This window comes from Oncorhynchus tshawytscha, linkage group LG19 (genome assembly GCF_018296145.1).
Source record: "Oncorhynchus tshawytscha isolate Ot180627B linkage group LG19, Otsh_v2.0, whole genome shotgun sequence".
NCBI classification, from domain to species: domain Eukaryota; kingdom Metazoa; phylum Chordata; class Actinopteri; order Salmoniformes; family Salmonidae; genus Oncorhynchus; species Oncorhynchus tshawytscha.
The window spans coordinates 56,079,150-56,088,012 of record NC_056447.1 but is presented as its reverse complement, the minus strand read 5'-3'; positions in this window follow the sequence as shown (position 1 = coordinate 56,088,012).

The following is an 8,863-nucleotide window of genomic DNA, read 5'->3' as shown; positions in this document are numbered from 1 at the left end:
TAACTATGCCACTTGGTTTACATACTTATCTCATATGTATATACTGTACTCGATATCATCTACTGTATCTTGCCTATGCTGCTCTGTACCATCACTCATTCACATATCCTTATGTACATATTCTTTATCCCTTTACACTGTGTATAAGACAGTAGTTTTATTTATTTATTTTTTTGTTTTGTTTTTTTTTTTTGGAATTGTTAGTTAGATTACTTGCTCGTTATTACTGCATTGTCGGAACTAGAAGCACAAGCATTTCGCTACACTCGCATTAACATCTGCTAACCATGTGTATGTGACAAATAAAATTTGATTTGATTTGATTTAAATATTTCTTATTTCTTCTTGAACTGCACTGTGGGTTAAGGGCTTGTAACAGCATTTCACGGTAAGGTCTACACGTAACCGAGATTACTCAAATAATCAATGTGAACGACCACCACAAAGTTATGCCAAATAATGCCAACGAAAAACTCATAACGATATCTTTTTCATGGACAGCTAACTAGTAGGTGAAGGAGATGCATGGCGCTCTCCCAGAAGACTGGCTTGTGAGTAAAACCAGCCAATTCACACAGACAAAGAGATGGAATGGGCTCGCACTTTAAAATATGTACCATAAAGGTTACTCTCATTATTTTATGTTAAAACATTTTTTTTTTACTGCATCAGGGATAGCGTAGCTAACAATTAGGGCCGTCCTTAAAACAAGGAACTCAAACACCGTGTTTGGTTTATCGGCCTATGTTACCTGTTACACAATGATGTCACAAGGCCACATTGACATTAACACAAGACCTATGTTTTTTTTATTGCTCTCTCTTCCTCTGCTGCCGACCTTTGACATCGGGACGGATTGTGGTTGTGAATAACAGCATAAATATAGGCTAGCCTACTATTCAAGTTTACATGTACGTTACGGTTCAGACATCGGCCCAGTTTACAACCTGTACGTTACGGTTCAGACATCGGCCCAGTACGTTACGGTTCAGACATCAGCCCAGTACGTTACGGTTCAGACATCGGCACAGTTTACAACCTGTACGTTACGGTTCAGACATCAGCCCAGTTTACAACCTGTACGTTACGGTTCAGACATCAGCCCAGTTTACAACCTGTACGTTACGGTTCAGACATCAGCCCAGTTTACAACCTGTACGTTACGGTTCAGACATCAGCCCAGTACGTTACGGTTCAGACATCAGCCCAGTTTACAACCTGTACGTTACGGTTCAGACATCAGCCCAGTTTACAACCTGTATGTTACGGTTCAGACATCAGCCCAGTTTACAACCTGTACGTTACGGTTCAGACATCAGCCCAGTTTACAACCTGTACGTTACGGTTCAGACATCAGCCCAGTTTACAACCTGTACGTTACGGTTCAGACATCAGCCCAGTACGTTACGGTTCAGACATCAGCCCAGTACGTTACGGTTCAGACATCAGCCCAGTTTACAACCTGTACGTTACGGTTCAGACATCAGCCCAGTACGTTACGGTTCAGACATCAGCCCAGTACGTTACGGTTCAGACATCGGCCCAGTTTACAACCTGTACGTTACGGTTCAGACATCAGCCCAGTACGTTACGGTTCAGCCATCAGCCCAGTACGTTACGGTTCAGACATCAGCCCAGTTTACAACCTGTACGTTACGGTTCAGACATCAGCCCAGTTTACAACCTGTACGTTACGGTTCAGACATCGGCCCAGTTTACATGTACGTTACGGTTCAGACATCGGCCCAGTACGTTACGGTTCAGACATCAGCCCAGTTTACATGTACATTACGGTTCAGACATCAGCCCAGTTTACAACCTGTACGTTACGGTTCAGACATCAGCCCAGTACGTTACGATTCAGACATCAGCCCAGTACGTTACGGTTCAGACATCAGCCCAGTTTACAACCTGTACGTTACGGTTCAGACATCAGCCCAGTTTACAACCTGTACGTTACGGTTCAGACATCAGCCCAGTTTACAACCTGTACGTTACGGTTCAGACATCAGCCCAGTACGTTACGGTTCAGACATCAGCCCAGTTTACAACCTGTACGTTACGGTTCAGACATCAGCCCAGTACGTTACGGTTCAGACATCAGCCCAGTACGTTACGGTTCAGACATCGGCCCAGTTTACAACCCGTACGTTACGGTTCAGACATCAGCCCAGTACGTTACGGTTCAGACATCAGCCCAGTACGTTACGGTTCAGACATCAGCCCAGTTTACAACCTGTACGTTACGGTTCAGACATCAGCCCAGTTTACAACCTGTACGTTACGGTTCAGACATCAGCCCAGTACGTTACGGTTCAGACATCAGCCCAGTACGTTACGGTTCAGACATCAGCCCAGTTTACAACCTGTACGTTACGGTTCAGACATCAGCCCAGTACGTTACGGTTCAGACATCAGCCCAGTACGTTACGGTTCAGACATCGGCCCAGTTTACAACCTGTACGTTACGGTTCAGACATCAGCCCAGTACGTTACGGTTCAGACATCAGCCCAGTACGTTACGGTTCAGACATCAGCCCAGTTTACAACCTGTACGTTACGGTTCAGACATCAGCCCAGTTTACAACCTGTACGTTACGGTTCAGACATCAGCCCAGTACGTTACGGTTCAGACATCAGCCCAGTACGTTACGGTTCAGACATCGGCCCAGTTTACAACCTGTACGTTACGGTTCAGACATCGGCCCAGTTTACATGTACGTTACGGTTCAGACATCAGCCCAGTTTACAACCTGTATGTTACAGTTCAGACATCAGCCCAGTTTACAACCTGTACGTTACGGTTCAGACATCAGCCCAGTAAGTTACAGTTCAGACATCAGCCCAGTTTACAACCTGTACGTTACGGTTCAGACATCAGCCCAGTTTACATGTACGTTACGGTTCAGACATCAGCCCAGTTTACAACCTGTACGTTACGGTTCAGACATCAGCCCAGTTTACAACCAAGTTACAGTTCAGACATCAGCCCAGTTTACAACCAGTACGTTACGGTTCAGACATCAGCCCAGTTTACATGTACGTTACGGTTCAGACATCGCCCAGTTTACAACCAGACACGGTTCAGACAGCCCAGTTTACAACCTGTACGTTACGGTTCAGACATCGGCCCAGTTTACAACCTGTACGTTACGGTTCAGACATCAGCCCAGTTTACAACAGTACGTTACGGTTCAGACATCAGCCCAGTTTACAACCTGTATGTTACGGTTCAGACATCAGCCCAGTTTACAACCTGTATGTTACGGTTCAGACATCAGCCCAGTACGTTACGGTTCAGACATCAGCCCAGTACGTTACGGTTCAGACATCAGCCCAGTTTACAACCTGTACGTTACGGTTCAGACATCGGCCCAGTTTACAACCTGTACGTTACGGTTCAGACATCAGCCCAGTTTACATGTACGTAACGGTTCAGACATCAGCCCAGTTTACAACCTGTACGTTACGGTTCAGACATCAGCCCAGTTTACAACCTGTATGTTACGGTTCAGACATCAGCCCAGTTTACCTGTATGTTACGGTTCAGACATCAGCCCAGTTTACCTGTACGTAACGGTTCAGACATCAGCCCAGTTTACATGTACGTTACGGTTCAGACATCAGCCCAGTTTACATGTACGTTACGGTTCAGACATCAGCCCAGTTTACAACCTGTACGTTACGGTTCAGACATCAGCCCAGTTTACATGTACGTTACGGTTCAGACATCAGCCCAGTTTACATGTACGTTACGGTTCAGACATCAGCCCAGTTTACATGTACGTAACGGTTCAGACATCAGCCCAGTTTACATGTACGTTACGGTTCAGACATCAGCCCAGTTTACAACCTGTACGTTACGGTATAGACATCGGCCCAGTTTACAACCTGTACGTTACGGTTCAGACATCGGCCCAGTTTATATGTAAGTTACAGTTCAGACATCAGCCCAGTTTACATGTACGTTACGGTATAGACATCGGCCCAGTTTACAACCTGTACGTTACGGTTCAGACATCGGCCCAGTTTACAACCTGTATGTTACGGTTCAGACATCAGCCCAGTTTACATGTACGTTACGGTTCAGACATCAGCCCAGTTTACAACCTGTACGTTACGGTTTAGACATCAGCCCAGTTTACAACCTGTACGTTACGGTTCAGACATCAGCCCAGTTTATATGTACGTTACGGTTCAGACATCAGCCCAGTTTACAACCTGTACGTTACGGTTCAGACATCGGCCCAGTTTACAACCTGTATGTTACGGTTCAGACATCGGCCCAGTTTACAACCTGTATGTTACGGTTCAGACATCAGCCCAGTTTACAACCTGTATGTTACGGTTCAGACATCAGCCCAGTTTACAACCTGTACGTTACGGTTTAGACATCAGCCCAGTTTACAACCTGTACGTTACGGTTCAGACATCAGCCCAGTTTACATGTACGTTACGGTTCAGACATCAGCCCAGTTTACAACCTGTATGTTACGGTTCAGACATCAGCCTAGTTTACAACCTGTACGTTACGGTTCAGACATCAGCCCAGTTTACAACCTGTAAGTTACGGTTCAGACATCAGCCCAGTTTACAACCTGTACGTTACGGTTCAGACATCAGCCCAGTTTACATGTACGTTACGGTTCAGACATCAGCCCAGTTTCCATGACTAGGCCTTCTGAGACGGTGTTTGAAGATATGACTTCTACCTAATCAGAAGGCATACATGTGTATTTATACCATGAAGTGACATCTCATCTTCTCCATGACCCTCTTTAATCAAAAAACTGGGTCAAAGTGGGACCACCCGATGCCCTGTTATTACAGACGACACCATTCATTTGGACTTCCCAAGTCTAAAGAAGTAGTGGTAACAGCAACAGCACACACCCAACCCAAACCTACACCCTCCGCATGAGAAAAAAAATACAGATACTCTAGATATTTAAATATATAATTATACTTCTCTTTCCCTACTAACACTAACTTTGCTGATAACGTTTTTATTTAGGAAAAATGTCCTGACTATTTGTCGCGCCCTGACCTTAGAGAGCCGTTTTATTTCTCTGATTGGTTAGGTCAGGGTGTGATGTGGGGTGGGCATTCTATGTTTTGTTTTCTTTGTTTCTTTATTTCTATGTTTTGGCCAGGGTTGTCAATCAGGGACAGCTGTCTATCGTTGTCTCTGATTGGGGGCCATACTTAGGCAGCCATTTTTCCCTCCTTTCTTTGTGGGTAGTTGACTATGTTAGAGGCATCATAGCCCTGTTAAGCGTCACGGTCGTTTTGTATTGTTTTTGTTGGCGACATTAAAATAAAAAGGAATATGTATGCTCACCACGCTGCACCTTGGTCCGCTTCTTACGACGCCCAAGACACTATGACTGTGATATCGGGTTGTCTCACTTAGCTATCTGAAGATGAATGTACTGACTGCTGTGATATCGGGTTGTCTCACTTAGCTATCTGAAGATGAATGTACTGACTACTGTGATATGTAGTTGGCTCACCTAGCTATCTGAAGATGAATGTACTGACTACTGGGCTATGTGGTTGTCTCACCTAGCTATCTTAAGATGAATGTACTGACTACTGTGATATCGGGTTGTCTCACCTAGCTATCTGAAGATGAATGTACTGACTACTGGGCTATGTGGTTGTCTCACTTAGCTATCTTAAGATGAATGTACTGACTACTGGGCTATGTGGTTGTCTCACCTAGCTATCTTAAGATGAATGTACTGACTACTGGGCTATGTGGTTGTCTCACCTAGCTATCTTAAGATGAATGTACTGACTACTGGGCTATGTGGTTGTCTCACCTAGCTATCTGAAGATGAATGTACTGACTACTGGGCTATGTGGTTGTCTCACCTAGCTATCTTAAGATGAATGTACTGACTACTGTGATATCGGGTTGTCTCACCTAGCTATCTGAAGATGAATGTACTGACTACTGGGCTATGTGGTTGTCTCACCTAGCTATCTTAAGATGAATGTACTGACTACTGGGCTATGTAGTTGTCTCACCTAGCTATCTGAAGATGAATGTACTGACTACTGGGCTATGTGGTTGTCTCACCTAGCTATCTTAAGATGAATGTACTGACTACTGGGCTATGTAGTTGTCTCACCTAGCTATCTTAAGATGAATGTACTGACTACTGGGCTATGTGGTTGTCTCACCTAGCTATCTGAAGATGAATGTACTGACTACTGTGATATGTAGTTGGCTCACCTAGCTATCTTAAGATGAATGTACTGACTACTGGGCTATGTGGTTGTCTCACCTAGCTATCTGAAGATCAATGCACTAACTGTAAATGGCTCTGGATAAGACTAAATGACTAAAATGTCAATATAATGACAACGCTGAGGCAGAGGAGAGGCATGAGGCTGTAAGGAAAAGTGGTCCGAGGAAATAAGCAGATGTATTTTCTGCCTGTTGCCGCGCCCAGCCTGGAAGGATAATTATATGTCCGAGGGACCAGGCAGACCACTTGAAGGGTTCTGGGAGCCAACTGGTACTACATCTGACCAGACGGGACGGGAGCGTCTTGAACAGAGCTGTGGCTGGGAGAGGGCAGGCGGACAGATGTTTCTGGGTTGAGGGGGAGAGAGCAGTGTGTGTGTGTTTTGAGGAGGAACTCTCTCAGTCATGTGCTGATATTTCAGCGCCCTTTAAAGTTGTAACAAACAGTGAATGCATGATGTTTCTGCTTTCCATTCTGGCACTGCTGCCTTGACAATGTCATAATAGTCTGTGGTATTTCCCTTTTGGATGTAAATAACTCACTAGATCAACAGAAGACTTGATGGTGTAGTTCTGAGCTATAATGATGTGCTGAAGGTAATAAAGCAGGCTATAGATACTACTGTAACTTCATATGCAAAAAAAAAAAAAAGCTATTTTAGGATGTTGAGGTGATCTGTATCCGTTGTTACGCCCATGAAAGGCTAAGCAACAGAAGGAAGAAGTACCTAGGCCCTGTCACAGCCAAGGCCTACACATCCAGCTTCCAAACCGGCTCATTCTCCTCCATTTATTTCCCGCCCTCTTGGGACTAAAACATCCCTGCTTGAATGTAACCTGTCTATTTCTCACTTATCTGTTTACACATCCACCCTTAAATAAAAATCATTTGACACTCGAAAACCTTAAAGGCTGTGTTTACACGCTAACAACCCAAATCTGATTTTTTAAATATTTTTTTATATCCAAATCTTTTTTCTTCCTCTGGGTTGTCCACACTGAGTTTTACATGTTGGCCCATGTCCGATTGGCACACTCACGCTGATGTAGGGAGAATCGCAAATTCGCAAACGCCTCACGTTCTTTCTCCTCTATCACCAGGAGTATGCAAATTAGATTATTATTATAATGAGATTATTCCGTAGCCTTTGAAGGAGCACACAGATACAATGCTCATGTCCTATCACTAGCTATTTTTTTTCATGCAAATATTTAAAAAAAAATTGCATAAAGGGAATATGTGCATTTTTGTCACCAGTGGTATGTTTCCACCCAAAGGATTTATACATATCAGTACGTGATGTCATAGTGCACACAAAATGTATATCAGTACGTGATGACATAGTGCACACAAAATGTATATCAGTACGTGATGACATAGTGCACACAAAATGTATATCAGTACGTGATGACGTAGTGCACACAAAATGTATATCAGTACGTGATGACGTAGTGCACACAAAATGTATATCAGTACGTGATGACATAGTGCACACAAAATGTATATCAGTACGTGATGACATAGTGCACACAAAATGTATATCAGTACGTGATGACATAGTGCACACAAAATGTATATCAGTACGTGATGACATAGTGCACACAAAATGTATATCAGTACGTGATGACGTAGTGCACACAAAATGTATATCAGTACGTGATGACATAGTGCACACAAAATGTATATCAGTACGTGATGACATAGTGCACACAAAATGTATATCAGTACGTGATGACATAGTGCACACAAAATGTATATCAGTACGTGATGACATAGTGCACACAAAATGTATATCAGTACGTGATGACATAGTGCACACAAAATGTATATCAGTACGTGATGACATAGTGCACACAAAATGTAAGTTATGTACCGAATAAAAATCGAAAGTTCAATGTGCTTCCCATCGCATTTTCAACTCTACGGATAGATTTGTCACAAAAAAACTGGTGTGTTGAATAGCAAATGTGTCTCCTCTGGTCTGGACACTTGCTTTCTAGCCAACAGCTGCCAGATACAGCGTGTGTAGGCTATTCTACACCATGACATTATTATGGATAAGAGTGAGAATGATTTGTATTTGTCAAAAGGGCCGTCAGACATCGATCATCATGTCACCAGAATAAGACCCTGTATATTTATTGTAAAGGAGCATCAAGATCACCACCGTGCACTTTCACCACCCTGTGAAGTTTATCATACTGCATCTGTAGCCTAATAAACTGTTTCCCAAGTCATAGTGGGAAGACCACACATCATGGCATCGTGTGATTCCAAGTTGACTTCGATATGATGGTTATTATTATTATTATTTATTATTGCGCTTCCACCACCATTTCTCGCATAAATAATTTTACAGACACAAAATAAATCCCATCATGTCGAACAAACAAAAAATTATCTGTCGACATTTCTAAACTTTTACCGAAACTACCTGTTTCCATCACAGCTGTCGTTATATATATTTTTGAATACAATATGACTTTAGTCACATTAAAAACTGTGGATGGAAACTTAGTTACTTTTCATTAAAATTGTGTGGTGGTTGTCACGGTAACGCCAGGTCACGTGCCCCCCCCAAAAATCTGACCTGAGCTTCCAGACAG